This window comes from Strigops habroptila, chromosome 1 (assembly GCF_004027225.2).
Source record: "Strigops habroptila isolate Jane chromosome 1, bStrHab1.2.pri, whole genome shotgun sequence".
NCBI classification, from domain to species: domain Eukaryota; kingdom Metazoa; phylum Chordata; class Aves; order Psittaciformes; family Psittacidae; genus Strigops; species Strigops habroptila.
In genome coordinates this window covers 30,744,914-30,768,784 of record NC_044277.2, presented here as the reverse complement: position 1 = coordinate 30,768,784, position 23,871 = coordinate 30,744,914, and the positions used below count along the sequence as shown (strand labels likewise).

General features: G+C 36.2%; 1 long non-coding RNA gene across 5 annotated transcripts in view; it reads left to right on the top strand.

Annotated features, from left to right (window-relative positions):
* Positions 1-9: 9 nt before the first annotated feature.
* LOC115607846 overlaps positions 10-23,871 on the top strand; it is a 36,323-nt gene continuing 12,461 nt past the window's right edge. For 2 of the 5 annotated variants that reach the window (XR_003991368.1, XR_003991363.1), the window contains exons 1-3: positions 724-2,781; positions 20,780-20,948; positions 21,550-21,630. This is a non-coding gene — a long non-coding RNA (uncharacterized LOC115607846). Of the gene's footprint in view, positions 113-138; positions 502-723; positions 2,782-20,779; positions 20,949-21,549; positions 21,631-23,871 lie in introns of those variants that run through there. The other 3 variants (XR_003991371.1, XR_003991367.1, XR_003991373.2) reach the window with 3 other exon arrangements.

The following is a 23,871-nucleotide window of genomic DNA, read 5'->3' as shown; positions in this document are numbered from 1 at the left end:
TACTCTGAGAGCCGGCTATGACGCGCCAGAAGAGCTCTCCGCACCGTGTCCGTGCGGGGTGAACTGTGGGGCTCTTTGATTGACGGGCCGCAAAGCCAATCAGCGGCTCGGGGTGAGGATGAGGAGCCAATGGGGGAGGCAGGAGGGGGCGCTGACCCGGGACTGAGTGTGGGGAGCGGACTGAGGCCGAGCGGGGTTGCTGGACCGCAGTTGATTCTCGGGCATTTCTCGGCCTCCGAGAGCGGTTCGGCGTCCCGGTGGAAGCGGAGCTGCAGTTTCGCCATCTTCAGCTCGCCAAGCGCCAGCAGCGGCTTCTGCTCGGCCTGGCCGCCCGTGCGGCGGTGGAGGGACTCCCGACGCGGGGTGGGGCGGTCACCGAGGGTGGTGCGGGACGGCGAGGCCGAGCAGCCTGCGGCTGAGGGCGGCCTGGGGGAGCGAGGAGTTTCGGTAGCGTTTCCTAATAGGATTCATGGGGCTGTGAGAGGAAAAACTGAATAGGCTGTAAGTACCGCAGGCAGGTGTTTCTCCAGCGGTGTTTGAGGCATGGTTGATCGTTTGGTGCCTAGCATTAGTGACAGCCAGTTTCTTCCTCACGGGTCTGGAAGTGGTTTAGGTGACTTAGGAGGTATTACTTGAATGTATTGCACAGTTGAGGAGGGCTGCATTGGAAAGTTGGTTATTACGGTTCTGGAAAGCAAATAAAGGTAACTCTAAAATGTGATTGAACAGGTTGAGAGGAATCTGCGTTATTTATTAAACATAAAAGATGCTCAGATAGTGATATATTTCCAAACAGTAACTATATTTACTTTTTGTGTGTTCATGAATACAGGTTCACAGGTGACATTAAGGGTCGCGGTTCTGAGTGTACCTTGCTCAGATTAATTGTGCTAAGGAGGCTGGGGGGGGGAGGGAGGGATTCCATGGGCATGTATTGATGGATTTTATATCACTTTTTTTCTGACCCACAGCCAGGAAATTAGGTAGCACTCTGGACTGTTTGTGGGGCCACAAAATAGGGTGCAGCCCTTTGTGAATATTACGATCTTGAAAGAACAGTTTCATTGAATATTTACATGTAATTTTTCACAACGGCAAAGCATCTTCAAAACAGATGCCTGTTAATGATGAGTAATTCCTCTTTTAGAAGTGTTTGAAGTGAATAAGGCTAATTCACATGGCTGATCCCACAAAATAGGGATTACATCTTTTATATGAAAACTGCATTTTAAGCAAAATGAGTTAACTTTACCTTTTGAGCTAGAATGGCTCTTCTGTTTCACAGAAAGACATTGTAGTGGAAAGCTTATGACCACTAATAAAGCAAAAACCGTCACACTCAAATGTTTAGGTAGTCTGCCATATACGCAAAGGTATTTGCAGTGATTTTTGCTTTGTTTTTGAAACAAAACCACATGATAATTTATTTCTGCTGAGGTGTAAATAATTTAGTTGAACCATAGAATTCATCGTCTATTATCATGTATTATAATTTCATATTTGAATTAGAAACAAAAGAAAAACACTTCCTTGTGCAGGGCATGTAAAGAGCTGTAGCAGCATTTAGAAACCTTGGGAAGTGAGAGCCTGTGCGACATGGGCATAGAGAGAAAGGCAATCGAGGACCAACAACTCAAGACTGAAGAAATGTCTTGCTTGTTGGTGAGGCTGATACAGTTGTGGCTGTCTCTGGAGTCACACTTCCTAGGTTAGAGGTTGTTCTCCAGCCTCTTGCCTGTATTTTGGCCTGATGCTTCAGATGTAGCTGACCATCTCTCTGTCACATGAGGGCTTTGCAGAAAAGCTTGCAATGCTAAGTTGTCGATGCTTGGAATACTTACAAACCCTATAACAGGAAGTGTAATTGGTGTAAGTGCTGAACAGCTATAAATGCTGAACAAGTCTCACATGGAGAATAAGAGTTTTGACATGATTTCTGGAACATGGGTTTCAGAATAGTTCATGAGTAACTCATGATGAAGCCACCTTTCCTCATTCATTCCAGTTCCTGAAAGAAACAGTAAACAAATAGGAGTAGTTCATATCTGAAGTTTTCCTCGCTTCTGTACTCATCTGACACATTTCCTCCTGCTGTTTCTTCTGCTGTGTTCATACGGAGATCATCTGGGCACCATGCTGCTGAAAAATCTCTCTGTCCTCCAGGACTCAATGTGGACAAAGTCAGCAAATTCATTGCTGATCAGATCACTTTTACAGACTGAATAGCCTCATCTTTTTCTGAAATGGAGAAGAGCATGCTTGCTTAAACTATGCTACAGTGGTGAAAAAGGGAGTTTTTAGATATGCAGAATGAAATGACTAGCAAATGAAGGTTACCTTTCTCTTTGGGAAAAATTAAGTGCCCATTCCTCTCTGGAAGCAGTGCTTGGATTGTTGTGGTTTGCTGGTGATTCAATAATCAAAATCTTATTTGTAGTGTCTTTGTAGCAGACTGCACAGACTGCAGTTATTCTTCCTGAAGCAGAAAACCACAACTAAGGGACTGTAATATGAAGAAAGAGTGGGGGATGGAAGAAAAATGAAAAGCTAGAGCATACCTTTGTCCAAGGTTTTCATTCTTGTCTAACCTTTCCCATCATCTCTATCCTTATAATTCTTTCAGGAGATGATAGAACAATGTCCTCTCTGACTACAGAAAAGCACTCTCAAATTTCCGTACCACTACTTGAAGTGTGGTGATGCTTTTAAAGCAGACATTTTCCGTGGCCTTAACTGCTCGCAGGTCTGTCCTAAACCTGAAGTAGCCACTGTGCATACCTAGTAAGTACTGTTCATAAACATTTTAATAATGTTTGACCTTAAGAGTGACCTGAAGATTAATGGATATGTTGTATCTGTTTTAATGGGTCTCTTCTCCCTTGGATGCACACATGTGACTCCCATTAGCCTTAATGGGGGTTATGTGTGTGCCTAGAGGTTAGGCAAGATCTCTAAAGGTGCTGTTATGCTCTGTTGTATTAACGATTTCATAATTGCTGAGGTGCTGCACCTTTGCATTGAAAGCAAACTAATTAAATTTGTCTAGTATAAGTTGGTATACTAGCATACCTGGCACGTATGTGTGTTTTCTTGTGAGTCCCTCAGTACACAGAGGTAGAGGCCAAATCAAGTGAGGAATTTAAATTTTAACTGTGACTTGTCTTTTTAATTTGTTCTTTTTTAATTCTAAAACAATTTCATGAACTTGATTCCTGAGAAAATGATTGTTCACGCCAATATGGAGAAAGAAGCTGAAAGTGGTGTTTTACTATTAAAGCATGTATTGAGAAAGCACTGAATTGATTCTTATTTTTGATGTTCCAAATCATGCACTTTGAAAAAGGCAGTTAGGTCTAGAGGATTAATTTGAAGCTTGATGTTGAATTTTAATTATGGCTTTGTTACTCATTTCTTCCAAGTGCCTTTAGACAAAGCACTTCACCTTTCTTTGATTTCTTGGTATGTAAAATATCTGCTTGCTTCTTAGTGTTGTAGACGAAAATTAATATCTGTTCTACACTTTGAAATGTTAAGATTGTTACATCCAACTGTATTCTCCTGGCATAATCATGACAGCACAAGAAGAGAAAAAAATCATAGTACCTACTTGATACAGGCAGCAGAAACTCTGGTGGAGATGCACATCTGTTGAGAGAACCGATTCTGTTCCATAGTTTATGATGCGTAAGGCAGTACACTGGTACTGAAAAATCTGGTATGGTTTTTGGTGGAAGAGATTGTACAGTAGGCAGTTTACATTTTATAGACGTTAAACATTTTTATCAATCAAAATAATTATTAGAATTTGACTGTCACTGTGAAAATTAGTGTACTGTATTCCGTGATGTTTAAAAATCAACCATGATATAGTCTTCTTCGAAAAAATAAACTTAGGGACAGAATGAATCTCAATACTTAGATTCTGAAGGAAAAGAAGGTTTTACTATGTTATGTGGTAACCTTCCCTTTTTTTTTTTTTTTTTTTAATTTTTATTTTGTCATATTAAGGTATTATATAAATTCAGTTCTGCAATTCGGTTTTGCTTCAGAAGAATTTAGATTTTCTTTTTCTAGCATAACTATATTATTTTTGACAGTATGATAGTTGACTGAGAGTGATTTATTCTATCCACCATATTTTAAGGGTGATTGAATACTATAGCAGGTTGTCCAGATGGTGATTGAATACTATAGCAGGTTGTCCAGATGGTTGTGGAGTCTCCATCCATGGAAATAGTTAAAACTCAACTGGATACAACTCTTTGATAATCTGCTTTGAGTCAGGGGTTGGATGAGACAATCTCCAGAGTTCTGTTCCAACCTCAACCATTACCTGATCTATAATTTGTGTAGTTACTTTGTTGATACTTTTTTATTGTAGACCAGCTTTCAAATATCAGTTCAAATATTTAAAATGGTACTTGAGATGAGTAGTTTTTATCCCTATCTTAAATTAGAAAGCACAGAAACAAAAGCAATTAGCATGAAATGATCAGCTGCATGGAATACTATAAAGCTGGACAATTGAATGTGTACAATGCACTGTGCTGAGTAAATTACGGTTTTCTCAGAGTGGAAAAGCTGTGCACAATAGCAGATATGCAAGCTGCCTAATTTTTAGCCTCGTTTGACGTACTACCTAAGTAATATTGCAATAAATATTAATTGCATTAATTGCCTATGTTTAATTTTTATGTATAAACTCTTGATTGCCTTACAAATTGCTTTTATATCAAGTATTTATGCTTTTAACATTAATGAAATAGTCCTTATAAGAGGTTTTTTTGAGAAATAAGTTAAATTTTAACTGAGTCAGAAATAATAGTTACATTTTTTCTGAGTCATAGGAAAATTAGGTGGTTTATTGTGAAGTTAAGGTGTTGAAGCTGAGAACAAAAACAAGGTATTGGGATTTTTTTCAAGTTATAGCCAGATTTTGAAAATTACTGGTTAGTATTTCTGTACATAATTTAATTCTAACTCTGATATACTGAGGTTTGCTGTAGCTGGCTGTTTACCTCAGTTGTGTAAAAAGGTAGCTGGGTTGGTAGACTAAAGCATGTACTTGCATTTTAGCCTCTCTGTTTCATAGTCACATATCTTCACTAACAGTTATAAGCTTTAGTGTTCTGAAAACTGATATGATTTAGGCATTGGCCCCCTTTTCTTTGACTGTAGGTGTTACTGAAACACTGCAAGTGGAAAACAAGTGATACCATCTCAGTAGCGATTCGTTTGAACTTGCCCCAAGTGGAAAAGAGATTGGTTATATCATCTCAATAGCAATTTGTTTGAACTTGCCCTCAGAGCTCTTGAGGATTTTAGAATCTTGTCAATCATTAGGTAGTAGTCCATAAAGTTGTTGTGTATGCCAAGTATATTAACAATCACTGATTATACCCATGAAAAAGTCTGCTACATTGCATATGCCCAAATAATTTTAAGTCTGCTAATAAATCACTCTAGATTAATGACTCCTATGTGAAATGAATAAAGAAAAAATAAAAAATATTACGTGAAAGCCTAACATTGCTTTTGGTAACCTGTAGTTTTTATTAACTGTACTTTCACACTTCAAAGATAGAAGAAAATGGATGGTTAAATTCATTAGTGGTCTGTCGAGAGACTGATTTGATTTGCGTTCTCTAGCTTGTATTGAACCCAGGTACAAAAATAATATGTTAATGCAAAAATTGCAGATGTCAGGGTGTGCATGGGAATGTGCTAAAAAGGGCCGGAGCTTGTCTTGACTTACTGTTTTTGTTATTGTTTTGGGTTGGTGTTTTGTTTGTGTGGGGTTTTTTCAATAATCAAATTTAAATTTCATCTGTCCTTGTTATTTTGTTCAGTTTTGCAGTGCGACAAGAAATAGAGTCCAACTCGGCATTCTTTTATGAATACTTTGTCGCATTCAGTTCATTCTGTGGCTAATGTTACAGAAAAATGCTGTAGGAATTCAACTGCTTCTTAACTCAATTTTCATAAGCCACAGTTACTCATAGCTAGGATAAAAGGACTAATCTGATTCTGAATGGGAGTATGTGTTGGATAAACAGGACTGTTTTGAGAGGTTTGTAGGGTACATAATTATTTCATCACCCTAATACCGAATTCTCAAATTATGATTTATTTCAAATTACAGGAGATTATTGCTAAATATTTCTTTCTTTGGCATGTAACGAAAGCAAAATTTCATTTGACTGTTCATGTACTTATATATGCAGAATCATCTACGTTATGCAGATGCCTAAAAGCACAAGGAGAACTGGATTTGAGAGGAAACCTGTGTTGTATTCTGATATCAACAGCAACTTAGATCACATTGATATCACATCAGAATAATGTTTTACAGCCTCTGCCAATTTAGAAATCAAATTGATGCTAGATTTGTATAGAACAACAAATTTGACTGACAGAAAAGGCTGTTATAGATGGATGTGGTGTTCTATCCTTGTATAACAAGGGTTTTGACTGACAGTTTAACAATAGTACATTTTCTATCCCATATATTCTAAATTATTACAGTACAAAACGTTTTTGCACTTGCTATATATAGAGAACACGTACACTTTTTGTGTAATAACATTCAAGAAGAGAGGGTTTCTTTTATGTCTTAAAGATGACGACAATTAATGAAGGCTCTGTGTGACACTTATAACCAATGTCAAGGATTGCTATTCTGGTGCATGGTAATGTAAAAACTATTGGTGTGCTTAGCTTCCAGTGAAGCATCAGCATAACTCTTAACACATCCTGTATGGTGGATGAAATAAATCTCCTTGGAGAGCAATAGAAGTATTTCTTAAATTGAAGAGTACCCTTTCTGTTTTATAATCCCTCTTTTCAGCTTTGCAATTCTTTGCATCACTGTAAAACACAGTTTTAATCTGAAAAGTAACTGTTTAAAATGGTACCTATTAATGCAACAGCTGTGCTTTGCAGTCAACGTTTCTCTGTTCTGAGACCTAAGATTCTTCTTCAGAACCATAGCTAGATAAGGAAGGTACACAGTTGTTCTTATTTGGGTATCTCATTTTCTTTAGGGAAGATTATGTTTTAGTAAGTATCCTTCCCATTTTATGATTTCTACTTTAAATTCTTGGCATCTTTTGTCCCTTTAGATCTTTGCAGCACTATTTACACTAACTCGATTCTCAAAGCACAGTGTCTTCTACTTAGTGTAGGTTTTCACAAGAGCTGGGAATGCTATGGTATGTCTACATATTTGATGATAATAAACATTAAAATCTGAACTTCTCTATAAACTTCAGTTTCATGTTGCATGCAACTGAGACAGAAGGTATGTTCTTTTATGATCTTCCCAATGAAAAATAATATAAAAAATATTGAATGAAAATATTGGGCCACATTTATAAAAACAGGTCTCTCTTTGATTATCTAGACCTGAAAAACATAAGTACAATCATTGTTTTAACTTTTTTTTTTTTTTAATTGGCTTAATGTGAAGGATATGCTTCTTAAATGACTTCATATTTGGTAAGGGAATTAAATAGATTATTTTTTTCACCTCATTATGTATGATCAGAGGGATCTTGGTTTCTCAGGTTTACTCAGTAAGGTTTTATTTTTCTGTGGAAGGACAAATTCAGTATATGTTTTATCCAACAGCAGGATTATTTATGGCTTGGGACAGTGATGGTGATATTGCCTGCAAAGCACTAAAAAGATCTTTGAAAAATATTTACCCCGTTACTGGTGGTGCCAGCTCAACTCTGTCAGTTCTAGATATAATACCAGTGCTTCTCCAGAAGTGATTTATGACATGAAGGAAGGCATAAAAGTAATTTGAGAAATGATATTATCCAATTAGAAAATGATTACTCAGAAAAATTATAGTTTTATCAATATAAACTGTTAAGTTTTTAAGTGAAGTCAACAAAAAAACCCCACTTCTATGGTGTGGAATTATATTGATCTTCACATAGTTCATTGTGATGATACAAACATCCGCTACTTAATTTGAGAGAGTACTAACGATCATCATCGGTAGAGGGGCCAACTTTTAGAGTTTGTTAGAGCATGTGCTTTGCTGAACACTGAAGACTTGAGATTGTAAACTCAGACTGAGTTCTAGTTTCTGAGCAGGATGTATTATATTGCTACAGAATTGTATCTACCTCCTCTCAGCTGACCACATCTTTTGGTGTCCCTGTTGTTTAATACAACTTTTCGTTCCCTGGCATCTTTCTTCATCTTGCTTAACCCATATCCTCACCTTACATTCTGTCCTGACTGCTCGTTGTCCTTCGTGAGCAAATACAGGTCTAAAAAATGGTCTCAGTTTCTCTCCTGCTGTTTTGTTGTTTTGTTTGGTTTTTTTGTTTGGTTGGTTTTTTTTTTGTTTGGTTGTCGGTTGGTTTTGGGTTGTTTTTGTGACCCTTTGTATCATTGTTCCAGTAGCTGTTGTCTGTCTAATCTGCTTAATTGTCTTTGGTATTCCCTCTTTTATGCTTCTCTTCTGTGAACTCTAAGTTCTCAATTAGTGAAGGAACAAAAGGCACAGAAGGAAATGTTCCCTTGCTGTCTATTTGTGTCTTTGGCATTGTAACAGCCTGGAACAGAGGCAACTACAAAGGGCTGGATTAGCTCCTTCATCTCCAGATTGGAGAATACTCAGTAGACATGTTTTTTTGTGTGGTTTGGTTTTTTTTTTTTTTGTTTGTTTGTTTGGTTTTTTGGGGTTTTTTTAAATTTTTTTTAAGATACTTTTGCTTTTCAGATGATCTTTTTGCTTAGCATATGCAAAATACAGTTTGCAGACATCCACAACTTGGCCAAAGGAGGGAGAATTTCTGCAGCGTTCATGGAAGCACAGTGTTAGGATAGTTATCCCACATGCCTTATTTCAAACCTTTCTGTTAAATTGTCATGAGGTTTACACTTTTAAGGAAAACAGTTCCTCACTTTTAATAAAGAGAAAGCATTTCCTATGTACTTAATTTTTGAAGTGTATGCAACCTTTGACTTGACATCTATATCTATAATTCTGTCTTTGGTTTAACAAAAATGAAAAGTGCAGTTTGGGACAAGCACAAAAAAATGCCAGACAAAAAGTAAGGATTTGTCACTTGCAGAGCTGAAATGCTATGGTTTAGAATTCAGCAAAGTGAGATATCTTTAAACATTAGCTGTACAATAAACAGCACTTATAAATGTGTGCAAGGGAAACATATACACATTTGTAAAGTTACCTGATTTTGCTAATTAAAAAAAAAAAATTCTCCTTAGCAGAGACATTTCCTCTCAGAATAAAGACCTGATTCTAGAGTCTCATAGATATTTAATTTGCAAGATAGCATAATGAAAATATGTTAATAGCTTTTTCAACAAGTTAATAGCTTTCAAGTTCATGCTGATTAGTTTGTTAAAATATTCTATTGGTAAAATACTTCTTTCTTTTTTTTTTTTTTTTTGTTCTGCAATAGAAGTTAAAAATGTAGCACAGTTTTATAGGGACCATCTTGCCAATGGTAAGGGCAGAATGATAAGCAGTATCAAAATTGTTAGAAAAAAAATAATTAGCAAGTGAATGATGAAGGAATCTGCTGTAATTGGCATCAAAGATAACTTTCTGTCATTTACAGTGAAATCTGAAAGAGTGTAGGAGTGGATCTTGCAGAGAAATTGAGCATTCTTGGGAACAAGGATGTGAAGGCAGACTTCTCATGGTGACATACTTGGTCCTGGGTGTCCTGGATTCCTGACTGCCTACAGTGGCAGCTGCAGGAGAGTGAGTGGTACCCCATTCATTGCCCGTCCTTGGTGGCTAGAGTGCCATGAAATTAAAGTGTACTTCTTCATGTTGAGAAGATAATCTCTCATTTTCCATGTTAATGCTCTATTGTTAGAATAGTGCAATACTTTATTCAGTGAGCAGTAATGAAGTATGTTTTCTTTTGAGTTCTGTTGGGGGTTTTGGTGTTTGTTTGTGGGTTTTTTTGGTTTGTTTTGTTTTGGTTGTTTTTGTATATCCCCGACATCCTGCCACTTTAAAATGCAGATTTTTGTTACCTCCCTTTTTCTTTGGTATCTTTTAGTAGTATCCTCCAATTTCTCTAGGGCATTCTAAGCAGTACCTCTTATATCCTTATACATTTAGTCCTCTGATATCTTTTGAATCCCACTTCAATTTTTCACATTTCTTTCTCATGTCCTTTTGAGAACGTATGCTTGTAGTACCTTCAGTTTCCTTTTGCTTCTGTTAGCTGGGCAAAAAGCATCATGTGTTCTGGCTTATTCCAAATAAAGCTTGTGCTTATTCCAAAGAATGCATGTATTGCATGGCCTCCTGGCTGTTGTCAAAATGAACAACATCTAAAGTCTCCCTGTTCGACCATCAGCAGGGAATTAATAGAGGTTATTCCCACCTTCCTTTCTCCTGGCCCTCCCCATTTACTGGGTACAACAGCTATAAAGTCTTTGGGAACTCAGTTAGTGGTAGAACTAGGTCACTGGATTAAAATTTAAGGTGATAAAGTCAGTAAAACAATCTAGATTTGGGGAAATTTACTTGAGATAATTTATCGTGAACTGATGTGAATCTCTGATCACTGTTCTGAGTGTTGAGAAGAAAATGACAAGCAATTAGACACACACATAAACATCTGTTCCCCCCTTCCCTCAGTCCAATTGCAGTTGTTTTGCCCTGAGTTGTACTCAGTCCATGCAAACACCTTTGGTATGGTGATGGGCACCTGGGAGGTTGAGGTGGTTTGTGTGGTGGTTTCTGTCTGCTAATCCATGTCAGTGGTTCCTTTGTGGACTACTTGTAAGCAACAGCCCTTCAGGGGTGTCGCTGCCCTGCTGTGCTTTGCTCACTGTCACAGCCCCTTGAGCGTGTCCCTTCTGCCTTTTGGGTTGGAGTGCCCCATCCCCGCCAAGTGTATTTCCAGCCCTTCACACCTGCCTCTGTCTGCCTTAAATATGTCTGAGCAGGGATGTTGTGTGCTTCTTTGGTAGACCAGAGGTTTTCCCACGATTTTTAGCTTGTTTGGGAAAGGCTGGAGCCAGTTTTGACTGGCATATGGCAGTTCATGACCTCCTCCAATACAGTTCACCAGTGCAGCTCCTGCTACTTAAAGCCTATAAAATATGCATACTTGTAGCCAAGAAAAAGAAGATGAATGGACACATAATGTGTACCTTTTGCTTCCATACAAAACTATGGAGATGAAGGGAGGGCATTTCCTTTGCTGTTTGTTTTTTGCTGGTTTGTTTTTTGTTTGTTTGTTTGTTTGTTTTTTTTGTTGGTTTTTTTTTTTTTTGTAGAAGGCAAGATATTTGCATTATCATTCATGGGATAAGTGAAATGTGAAGAATATTTTTTGTGAACTTTAGTCTTATATAGGCATCTAATAAGAGTGTTCCTTTAAGAGTGGTATTAGATAGGAAAGACCAGCACAGAAATTGCATTAGAGGTCCTGTCTCTCTTATATTTCTAATTAGTGGTTTTCTGTCTTACAGTACAGCTGTTATAATTCCTAATTAAGCAATTAACTAGACTTGTTGGAAAAAAAAAATAGAAAATTTGAAACTTACATCTGGTTTATAGTCCCTAGGAATATGAAGAGCTGGTCAACGTGAATTTTCTTGTTAAAATTCTAGCTTTCTGTTCATTCAGACTTCTCTCAAATGGCCTACTTTATTCTGACTAATGTAACACTTCAGGAAATGTCCTTGCTCTCTCTGAATGGAGTGTCTTATTTTTACATTGGTTACAATTGGTTAGATCACTTTGCTTTTATATTTTTATCCTAATAGCATTTTTCTTCTTGTTCTGTAAAATAATTTCCTGGTTCCATACGTTGTTTCTTTCTGTTGCTCATCATGAAGCTTTAGCATTTTTTCAGAGATCTTCAAGCATACCTGTATAATTATCAGTTTTATGTGAAATCTGGTTTGGTCAAACATGATTTTCTTTTAGCTCACTTGTAGGAAATTTGTAGAATCCAATGTTGTATAGAACCTTGATTTTTAAAATATTCATATAATAATTATTCATTGTTTATGTTGTTGTTTTGCAAAGGAGATGGAATCTGTTCATGTAGGGAAAAGGATGGAGCTATAGAAAATTATAAATATTGTGTTTTCACTGTGAGTTAGAAAAATAATTTTACTTCCAGTCCTTGTGGCAGTTATGAGTTTATGGAAGGAGATGAATGAGGCAAAGAAGTTTGTATAGCAAACAGGGTTAGAGTTGTACAAGGAGTTAAAATTTGTCTTGGTAAGCTTCCAAAAACTATACTCTGAAGGAAACTGTGTTGTTAGTATGTTACAGAACCTTTAACCTGTAGTTCAGTCTAAACTTCTAATAAAAGTAAGTAAGCTTGCCCTTTTCCTCAGGAGTTCCTTGGGGCAATATATTAAACATTTTGATTCTGTTTAGCTGGTTTTATTTCAATACACATTAACTTACATGAACATGCTTCTTATGACAATTCGAAAAAAAAAGTTGTGAAATAATGTTGAAAGATGAAGAACAAATTAGTATTTTAACTCATGGTAAATGCCAAAATTTTGAATGAGGCCATCCCTTCTTAATATAATGGGCTTAATTTTGCTTTTATTTTCAATTCATGTGCAAATAAGACTGTTTCAATTCTGTTCAGTTTTGCTCTAAGTGATCAAAACAGAGTTTTGTTTCAAACAGCTGAATATTTTAAATAAATCCACTGGTGAAGTTCCTCAGTCTGATGATATGTTTTTGAAAGCAGACTAGATAACTAAGGCAAGATCATTTTTCCAGCTTTATGGTTGCTTGTTATTCTATCTTTCTCCTCCTGTGTTCAGTGTATATTTTTGCCTATAAGTTTCTCCATAAGCCTTGTGTTTACTAGTTCTCCAAAATACTTTCTAAATTGGGTTAATATTATTTTCCTCAGCCCACCGTGACTGAGAGAAACTAGAAAGCTGATTTAACAGCAGTTGGTTAAGAAAAGAGTTAATTAAAACTTTGAGAAACCTAGAGATTTCTTGCATCTGGTAGGTAGGTAGCATCTGGTAAAAAGCTAAGCAGTTTGATGCATGGTAGGTGAAGTTAGGCAGATTTAGATAAGATTTAATTTTATAGTCAGTGTACTTAACCAGTGGAACAAATAGTATAGGAATATGATGGACTCTTTAAAGCCTGAAGTCTTTTCAATTGGGATTGGAGGTTATTTGATACAGTAAACTGTTGGTTTAGCAGGAGTTTGTACATTTAGTTTGGAATTGTGTAATTCTGTTGTCTGCATTATTCAGGAGGTCAGCATGGATGATCATAATATTTTTCATAGCCTTAGGTTCCATAAATCCACAATTTGAGCTCTTACCCATGTGAGAAAGAGCAAAGTATTGGATTAGTGAAGAAGGTAAAGGAAGAACACAGTAGACCTGAACATGAATGATACCGTGACAGAAGAGCTGTCATTCATTTATTACACATCTACTTGGAATGATGTTCCAAAGGTATGGCACTCAGCTAATGGGAGGAAGATGTTCACATTGAAAATAAGAAGTGAGAGGGAATTTTAAAAGTATATCTGCACCTTGCAATGAAGAAGTATTTAGCCTATGCGCAGCATGCTACTAATGAAGTTAGTCTGTTATTTGGACTGAAACTAGTGTTTCTGTACAGTATTTTAATATGCTATGTAAATATGCTAACTGATTTTGTTCTAGACAACAATGTCAGTTGTCTCTGACATTAACACTACCTTGCATGGCATCTGTGTGCCCTCGAAGTTGCAGTTGGCTTTCTTGGAGAGATTTTATTTTTGAGGAATTTCTCCTGTTTGTGTAAGGAAGAAATGTCAATTAAATGTATAATGCATTTTGATTTCTTTTGGAGTAAATGCATTATAATTTTGCTAGGGAATTCTTGGTTTTCACTAGAGCTCCTTAGCTTCTGGATAGATTTTGTTCATCTGCCTCATATAGTTGCCTTTGTGCCTATGTTGTCTCTGACAGACAAATTCATTTTAGTTACCTCTGGTTGAGTCAACAGAAAAGAATAATCAGCTAAAAATGATGCTAACGTTAGTACTTATGACTCTGCCTCTCATATTTTGACTTGTGTGCAGGTGGTAGATGTATGGAGTACTGGTACTGTTAACCCTATCTGTTTTATCTTTTTAGAGGAAGAAGGTTTGATCATGAATGTAAGGTGACCACTCCAGTATCTTTTCAGCTGCTTTAATATGTCTTTCTCTAACAACATTGATGCTAAGTACTGGCATCACTGAACAGTGTTTCATCTTCATTCTATGTCATTCTTCTATGCTGAGAAAGAGAGAAATGCTCCTGTTCTCTTTGGTAGGCATTTCGTTCTCCTGAAATGGAAGCTAGTGCAGTAGAGATTAGAGGCAGCAATCCAAGTCTGTGGAGAGGAAGCAGCTATCAGCTGCAAGAAGCAGCATCTTCTCAAACAGCTGCTTCCTCCTCTTGAAGGCAGCGGGAGTTGATAGTTGGCCAGGTCTTGCAGCTTCTCAATCATGTATACATAAGCATAAAGCAAAATGTTAATATGGGATAACGAGTGGTTTTAGAGCAGTCTTCTAAAAAAAAAAAAAAAAAAAAAAAATTCTTATCTGGTGTTTGCTTACCTCTATGTTTAATTGTAATGCAATTTCCACAGATGAAACTTTCAAAATGAAGAGCTAAAAAATCAGGAGCCTAAAGAGTAACTGAAATATCATGATTGGCCAAATTGTTCTTCATCTGAAACAAATTTTGTCATGCTTATTATTATTAGATAGAATATGCTATCCAAGTGTCATATCATTTGTTATTTTTCTTTAGCTCTAGCTCTGTGTTGTATAAATTCTAGCTGAGCTGACAAGTAGCATATTACTCTTGGGCCTGTCTTATGTTTCTATCCTGGAACCATTTTCTAGAGTTGTAGGAGGCAGGTTTGCCAGCAGATGGGGAGAACTGAAACTCCACTAAAGCTAATGCATGTGTTGATCTGTGTAAGTTTAAAGTTAGATCTGTAAGATGAGTCATATTCTGATGTCAAAAGATGTTTCTTTTTTGCTTGCTTTTAATTTTTTTGGTAATTGTTTTAGCATGGTTTACTTAGTGATATCCAATGCTTGCCTTCAGTGCTGCTTAATACTTTCTCCACATAGAGACAAGATGCACGTCTATTGGTTGTTTATGCTTTTTGCCACTAATGTGTTGTAATGTCAGAGAAGAGAGGATGTTGGTGATGGATTTAGGAAGATAGTGAAACACAGAAACAAATATTTCACCTGTTTTAACCCGAAGTCTGGAAAAATTTAAATTGTAAAAAATGTTGTAAAAACCCACAACACCAAAACCACCTTTTAGGTTCCTCCTTTTAAAGGACAGATAGCTTAAATGCTCAAGGTTAAAAATTTAATTTAAACTTTAAATACATTTTGAATTTGCCAGTTAACTTATATATAAGTAACATACATATATTCATCTTCTTATATGGATACATTATTTCTGTGATTTATACTTGGAATTAGGATGTAACAATGAGATACCATCGGAGATTGTGTCTCTTTCTATGAAACAAAATCAAGAGTGGAGAATAGGGGACTATACAGCATGATATTTTTATTCTTTAGTGTCAAAACCGGATATGACTAGTGTATTTATTATAATTTCTATGTTTAAAATGACAATATTTGTTGTTCTTCCTAATATGCTAAAAATAAGATAAACGGTATTCAAGAAGTAATCTTATTTATGCAAAGCCACAGAATTTCTGCTACATGTTGCCATATGTTGTAAGAAGTTAAATATGTATTTTCTTGTTTTATTCATCTTTTGGAAGCCATCATTGCCATATTACATGATGCTTCTGTCAGAATGATTCCTAGAGAACATAACTAGCAGATACAGTAACTGGGAATAAGTACTGTTAAAAAGCAATATGACATCCCAGTTATTTTGATTTCTTTTACTCTTCGCAAGTGGTAATGTAGAAAAGATAAATTAAGCCAGTACATTTTGGATTTTAATTTTTGTTTGGTTTTAGTTTGTTTGGTATTTTTATAGCAGTTTGGTTTAGTAAACTTCTCATCGTTTTCATGCAGATAGTAAAAGATTTTCTACCCGTGGTGTTTTTAGGACAATCACAAGATTTATTTTAGGAGTTCTGATGTTTGTCTCACTCTTTTTCAAACATGACAGTAGAGAAAACATCATTCTGTACCTCTTTTGTAAATATTTTAATATTAACTTGAAATCTTGTTCTGGATTTTTTCACTTCTCACACATTTCATATTTTGGATATTTTTTTAAAGCAGTATTTTTTTCAGTCTTTCAAGTGGAAATAGGAAATACTTTTAACAATTTCTATTAGATATAAATGATATATGTATGTAATTAAGTTGAATATTTTAGGTATTTATTTAAATTTGCAATACTGATTTTTGGGGTTTTTGGTGCTTTGCACTGTATGACAGGAATATTTGACATTACTTTATAGTGAAAACAAAGCGTTTTGAGATACATAAAAATATCACTGTTCTAAAAATGTGGAATTTAGTCCAGATATAATAAAGACCGTGGCTATACGGAGAAATAAATTACATTATGTAAATAAGTTGGAAGTACATGTGCCACATGCAGACTTCTGTGCACTATGCCAGGAAAGGATCTAAGTTGGCCTATGCTAACAGGTTAATTCTCCCTCTGTGAATATAAAAGCAAGCAAAGTGGAAAAAAATTTAAAAAAAACATGTTAACATTACTATAAAAAGTAAAAAGCATTAATTATTTTTAAAATTTTACCTGCTCTACAAACAGACAATAAAATCATTACTTGATTTGACAGTACTTAATTCAATATTTTGAAAACTTTTCAAAGTAAAGCTTTTATATTTAGGAAATTGAAATCAATCAGAATCTATAGATTTTAAATTATTAGATGTAGTTCAAAACAAGTAAATATCTTACTTTTAGATATTCTTAATATGGACTGTTCCTTTTAATGAACAACAATTTAGAGCAATCATGGGAATAACAGGGCCCTTAAACACAAACATTTAAAGTATACATCTGGCTAAATGAAAAGGCAAACTAAAGAATCTCTCAGGTGTTCATCAAGGCGTGACTGTGATCTGACAACTCTGCTCCTTTTCTCAAGGTTGTAAAGGTTCATGTGCAGGATAGAAATTCTGAAAGTCTTTTTCCAACTTTATCAAACTTGTGCTCAGAAAAACATTTATTTGTAAGTGTGAAACCTGATGTTTTTTCTCCATTATGAAAACACAATAGCTGTCCCTGAGCAAAGAATGCTTTTTCTGATTTTTCCAAATTTAAGTAATGCTATGGATTAAGGAGCTATAGAAAAGAACGTCAGGGGAAAATTCTGTAATAATGACTGTACTCCCTCTTCCCTGTTGCTTCTTACAGTATTTAAATAATACTTGTAAACAGCCTAGAATTGGATTGCGTGATGAGGATAAGACAGAGTTAGATACTGCTTAGATTATTGTAGCTGAAAAAAACTGTCACAATATACAGTTTGAGAAAACTGGGTTGAGATTTTACAGAATTATTTTTCATGAATTTCTGAGATGTGCATAGTTTGCAACAGGATTTAACAAATGCTGATTTCGCAAATACAATTCAGCAGAAGCATTGAGGTGAGCTGCACAACATTTTGAAGCTGTTCATATTCTACTAATGGTACCCTTTTATGAATGGTACAGACTAGCACAGCTTGAGAACCACTGGTGTGAGAGAAATTACATGGTCGGGCCTCAGAATTATTTCTTTTCCTTGTTGTTGATCTTGCTATGAACATTTTCATTCCTAAGTAGGATTTGCTCTGCTAGTCTTAAATGATGAGTAAAGAAATAGTGGGAGCTTTGGAACCAAATCATTTGGCACTGGAGCAATGTGAAGATTGCTTAATATGTGGATTGAGGACATGAGACAATTACAGAATAATAGACGTTACAGATGGAAAAAGAGCTGTTAGGTCATCCAGTCTGTCTCCTTACAAATTCAGGACTATTCCCTACAGAATATTTTCCAACATTTTGTCCAGTTTGGTTTTTAAATATCTCAAATGATGGAGATTCCACTACTTCCCTTGGGATGCTTTTGTACTTCTTTGCAGCTCTTATTGCCAAGTAGTTTTTCATGATACTCAACTGCAGTTTTTCTTTACTTTTTTTTTTTTAATTGTATTACTCCTGTAATTTATTTTTCTTTTCAAAGTAATTCTTTAAAATTCTAAAAATCAGTCATATGAATATTATGTGTAATCATTTGAGTCACAGTGGCTCTCTGTGATGCCTCTTATTCCTCTGCAGTGAAATAGCAGGTTTAATTTTCAAATGTTTTTGTTTACATGTCAACATTGCTGTATCTCTAATCACTTCCATTGACATGCTAAGTACACTTTGTTACTTACACATTCTTATTAGTGCACATGAACACCTCTTCGTAGTGAACTTTTACCATTTCCTGGTGGACAGGACAGATGAAATGTTAGAAATATTTGGGTGCATTGGTATGGACCTCTGTTCAGGGTTTCCATGTTATTTCAAAGATGCACGTTGGCAACAGAACAAAGGGAAGAAGGTGTAGTCATAGTTTAGCTATTCTGAGTGTTCATGCGTGTACATTAGTGGTATTCCTCTATAACAATATGTAAGCAATGGGGAAGTAACTCCTGAATGCTGAAAAACTCCAGGTGTGAACTTTAGAGTTACAGCATAGAGATGTAGGTTGCTGCTGTTACAGACACTTACAAACTGTTTTGTGGCATTAATTTGGGAGTCAGAGTGTTTCTTAAAAATTAGCTCTTTTCCAATGATTTTTTCATGATGCTGGTGTCAAGCATAGTAACTCATAAGGGTGAGTAGTGTGTTTTCTCTTTAAACTTAGTACAGAAACCAATTCACACATGCATTTGTTATTTGGACAGGTGATGAATTCATTAGGCTCATTCAAGAGTTTGACTAGTTGTTATGTGGCTCTTGAAATACTGTTGACCATTACATGATATTAAGAACTGTATAGATGTTTTGGTATGAGGTATCATTGGGGACTGGTGGTCAGGCCAATTTGAGATTTACTAAACCTTTTCTTAGAAGTCAAATAAAAGACGTATTTTCTTTCATTGCCATGCTGTTGATGTGTTAAAATTAGAAACTCCTGATATTTAACTTCTAAAAATCAAAAAGGCAGGAGGAATGAAGGGTCTGTCTTCTTTACCAGGTCTTAGACTTTTTGTTCTTGCAAAACTGTTTTCCACAGGTGTGCATTAGTCTGTTCTGAAAGGGAAATGTCCCCATGTAAGCAACATCACTGGTTTCTTGATACAGCTTAGCATAAGTTTCTCACGTTTTTTTCTGTTTCCAAAGATGTTGTTTACTTTTTCCTTTAGTTTTGAGTTTCATATGATTAAGGATTCTAATGCCAAACTTGTTTTCATACTCTTTTTGCACAGAATGGACATGCTGTGCAGAAACCAACAGGTTGATGTACAAGGATTCCAACAATCAAACCATGTCCCAAGAGAGAGTTTAAATTAACTATATGATACTGCTGATCTGTTGTCATTGATCTTTGTGAACTCTGTATTAGTGAGTTAGCTATCTGAAATGCTCTCTCTGACTTAAACACAAATGATGGCACAGATTGAAAAAAAAAATCTTTTTTATTGGCTGTTTTGGATTGCTTTCTGGGATAGCTCATGCATTTTGTAGAATCATAGAATGGTTAGGGTTGGAAGGGACCTTAAAGATTATTTGGATCCAACCTCCCTGCCATGGGAAGGGACACCCTCCACTAGATCAGGTTGCTCAAAGTCCCAGCATCTCTAATGAAGATAAGGCCACCAGCTCACACAGGCTACATGAAAAAAGCCCATAACACAAGACTAAAAAGAGGTAAGACCTCTCTTGAACTGTGAACATTCTGGAATGCTTCTACTGTGTGGCCAAATATATCTATGAAAATGGTAGCTGTTAGCATACTTTTGTCACCTTTTCAGGACCGGTATGCCATCTTTGCAACTGATTGTTTATGTGTGTGTTCCATTTCTTTCTATCCCCTGAAGTTGCGGAAATGAGAGTGGGTTTGCAGGAAGTTCCTGGAGAAAGGGCTTTTTTGTGTTTTGGGTTTTTTGTTTTGTTTGTTTGTTTGTTTGTTTTCCTTACCCCTTCCCTAAACTGTATAGTCGTTTTCTTGGATGTTGCCTTGCATCTTCCAGGCCATAATTCCATTACAACACCTATGATACTTGAAAAATGGATGTTATAGCACAGAAAGCAAGTTTGAACTTCCGCATTTTCTGCTTGATGTTGACAAGCACAGTACTTCAGTTATGTGCTACTGGAGAGGGAGATTATTATTATTAAATCAATTACTGATTAAATCCTACTTTTCAGTGATTTGGTCAATATTAAGTATGTAATTTCTCTTCCAAGTACGTGCTGCAGTTCAGTACTCTGGATAATTCAGCACTCTTGACTGTAATTGCAATTTCACTTTTGTCCTGATGCCAATAACAGTACAGTGACCCAGGAAAGAATTTTGTATGTCTGTGTCCTCCTACCATTACCTTATAATTTTTAACTGAATGGCAATTGGTGATAAATTGTATCACAAGTGTGTACATGCACCATGTATGTTTCAGTGCATACTAGAACTGCTTCAGTGATGCTTTCTTATCTGCTTTGTCTCCCCGAAATCATGATGCTGATTTGTCTTGTTAAACACATATATACAGTTATTCCTAAGTATGTACACAGTTCTAAACCAGGTCTTCATTTTATTCCTTTAGATTTGTGGTACAGCCACGACTGACTTGATTTTACCAAGCTATCTGATCTCAAACCCACCCACAAGCTGGAAGGCATAGAGTGATGTTAAGCAGACCCACTTCCTGATCCATCATATATGGCAGAAATATACATCAGAATACAAGCAAAGAAATTAAAAGTCCGTGTCATGTGAGTCTGAAAGATTAAAAAAAAACAAAACAAAAAATGACAAACAAACAAGCAAAATAATCAACAACATGAACAGCCACCCTAAAAATTCTAAAGTGGAAATTGCAGAGGTGTGCCAACAAAAAGTGAATTGATTTGCCAACAGTTCCTGTGAACAAGTATGATGCATTACTATCTCATACTAAAAGCTTTAAAAAAGATTTAAGATGCAACAGTCATAGCTGTCTTAGAGGGATTCCTGCACTTGACTGAATCAAATAACCCTTTTTTATGAAAAATGCAGTCTCCATTGTTGCTATCTGGTGCTTAAAATCTGGAGGTAGAAGACCTACAGGTTTGGTTACTCATACCAAAATAGCACTCTGCATACTTGTGCCCTTCCACCCCATCTTTGGCTAATACATCCAGCACTCTTTTGGTATTGCTTATACCTTTTCTAAACTGAGGAACAAAGAGAGAGAAAATCCCTAAAGTATATGTCTGTACTCCTGATTTTTTTTTTCCCCTTTTTTTTTTAAATTTTCAGTTTAATGGGAAAGTGTTAAAGTGAATGTTTGTGAAATAATCTGGCATCTACAAATCTTTTGTTTGCACCTTGCAGTCCCTACCCTGGAGGCTGAAGTGCACTTGAGCCTGGTCCCTCTGCACCATCCTCATAACCTGCATTTGGCAAAATTCTCAGGTATGTGGTTCTATCATTTACATACTTCAGGGTTTGATCCGCTGTTAAATATTTCTGTTACCAAGACCAGAAAATGGCCTAAAAAGAGAGATTTCTTATATATTCCCATCGAATGATCATCTTTTGCATCAAACTCTAGAATTCTTTTTTCACCTGACAGAATTTTCCTAACACATCTCTTTCATAACTCTGCTCAGCACAGCATTCATGGCTGATTTTTCTAAATCATGGTGTATTTTTCCGAGGATGGAATTTGATAAATCTAATTTTAAGTGGATGAAGATGAAAATGAAATTAGAATTTCTTGTATTTACAGGGACTGCTAGGATTTTCAGTAATGATGATTTAGGATATATAATCATGTGTGGGTTAGAAAGTGATTAATATACAATGTTTTGACAAATTTTGCTTACTGTTACTAAAGTTGTTGATGGTTGGTGGTTTCTGTAAAGGTTAAGATAGTTATTTTAATATGGTTTGGTGAAGAAATCTGTAGAGTAATTTCTCTGCAAGTTTCAATTTCTGCTGAGGATTTTTTTTTTTATAAAATATATTCCATGTGAGTATGCATTAATATTGAGAGATGAAAAGCAGAAAAAATAATTTGAACTTTCTCTGTTGAAAGCATAAATATTTATCATTTTTTTCAATGATGTTTACTGGATTTGAAAAGGATTAAGTGAATAGTAATATTGAACACCTATAATATGTGGCCTTTTTGACCTATGGGGAACTGTAATTGTTCTTTCTTAGTTAAAACACTTCCATATTGTTTGTAGGGATTACCAATGTAAACGCGGCCAGATTAAAGAGCACCAGTGCTTTCCTACCACCTGGGAAAAACTGTATCCTTTCAAGAGGGCTTGACTGGAGTGATAGGAAGCATTTCATAGCATAGAACTGAGAAGTTATAGTGCTGATGAGCTTATCTCTTCAGTAGTACTGAAGTAATTACCCCCTTCCCCAGATCAGCAGCAAGGGAGACCTCTTCTAAGCAATAGCAAACGGTAAATTGTTGGTGTTTGTTACTATCAAATTGTTGTCATGGGTCAGGTTTCTGTTCTAACACTAATGCATGAATATAAACCCAGAAAATGATTCTTGGTCAGTAGTGCTCAAAAAAATCAAGAACAAAGAAAGGCGAAAGCTTCAATTGCATCATGGGGCTTGACCTTTACATTTCATTTGCATTCAACCTGCCCACACAGTTGGATTGCTCTGTAGTTTGGTCTTTGGTTATTATCTTCTGTGGAGCACAATGGGAATGGCTACTCAGAGGAGTGATGGAAAGGATTAGCAGCTGCCACCGGTGTTATTCATCTACCTTGCATCATTTGCTGAAGTTTGATATGTTGTCAAGAAAGATGTCAGCCAAAATCTAGCTGTGGGCTGAATGAATTACTTTCTGGAAGGCAGTCTCCTCTTACCTATATCTTTGTTGTTTACTTCTCAGTTATGGGAAGAGATTAGATATTTACTGTGCACACAGAATACAGTTGAACTTTATAAATCAAATGTTGTCAGGACTCAGTGAATTTATTGTGCATTTACAGATTGACTGCTGTGTGCATATTTGTGTAGAAATGCAGGCAGTGGGACTCAAACCTGGAGGAAGGTAGGATGTCAACTGAATTCAAACTCGCCACTTAAATCTTATTTGAGAAGAATATTACTCTTCAGTATACTCAACTACAACATTAGACAGAAAATTTTTCTGCCTGTGACTGACTGCTCTTAGAGGCTTCTTCTCCTCAATCCCACTGATTAACTCCACTGCAGGTGTTTGGCTGTCTCTAGCAGTCCATCTATAATTTAATGGGAATCCTGTGCTTGTCCTCTTTGGGTCTAAAATTTGAAATGAACATCCACCTTCTCAGCTCCAATACTTAACAGCACAGCTTGTCTTTTAAACGTTTACTTACACTTGGTATGCCATGATTGTTGGCACAGTGGTAGAGCATACATGTTTTATTGAGTGGAGCTGTCTCCAATATAGTGCAATCCTCAAAGAAAAGTTAAAAACCTCACAACAAAAACTTCAGCAGTCATAGAAACATAGAATGGTTTGGATTGGAAAGGACCTTAAAGTTCCAAACTCCCTGGCCTTGGCAGGCACACCTTCCACCAGACCAGGTTGCTCAAAGCCCTGTCCAACCTGGCCTTGAACACTGCCAGGGATGGGGCAGCTACAGCTTCTCTGGGCAACCTGTGCCAATGTCTCACCACCCTCACAGGGAAGAA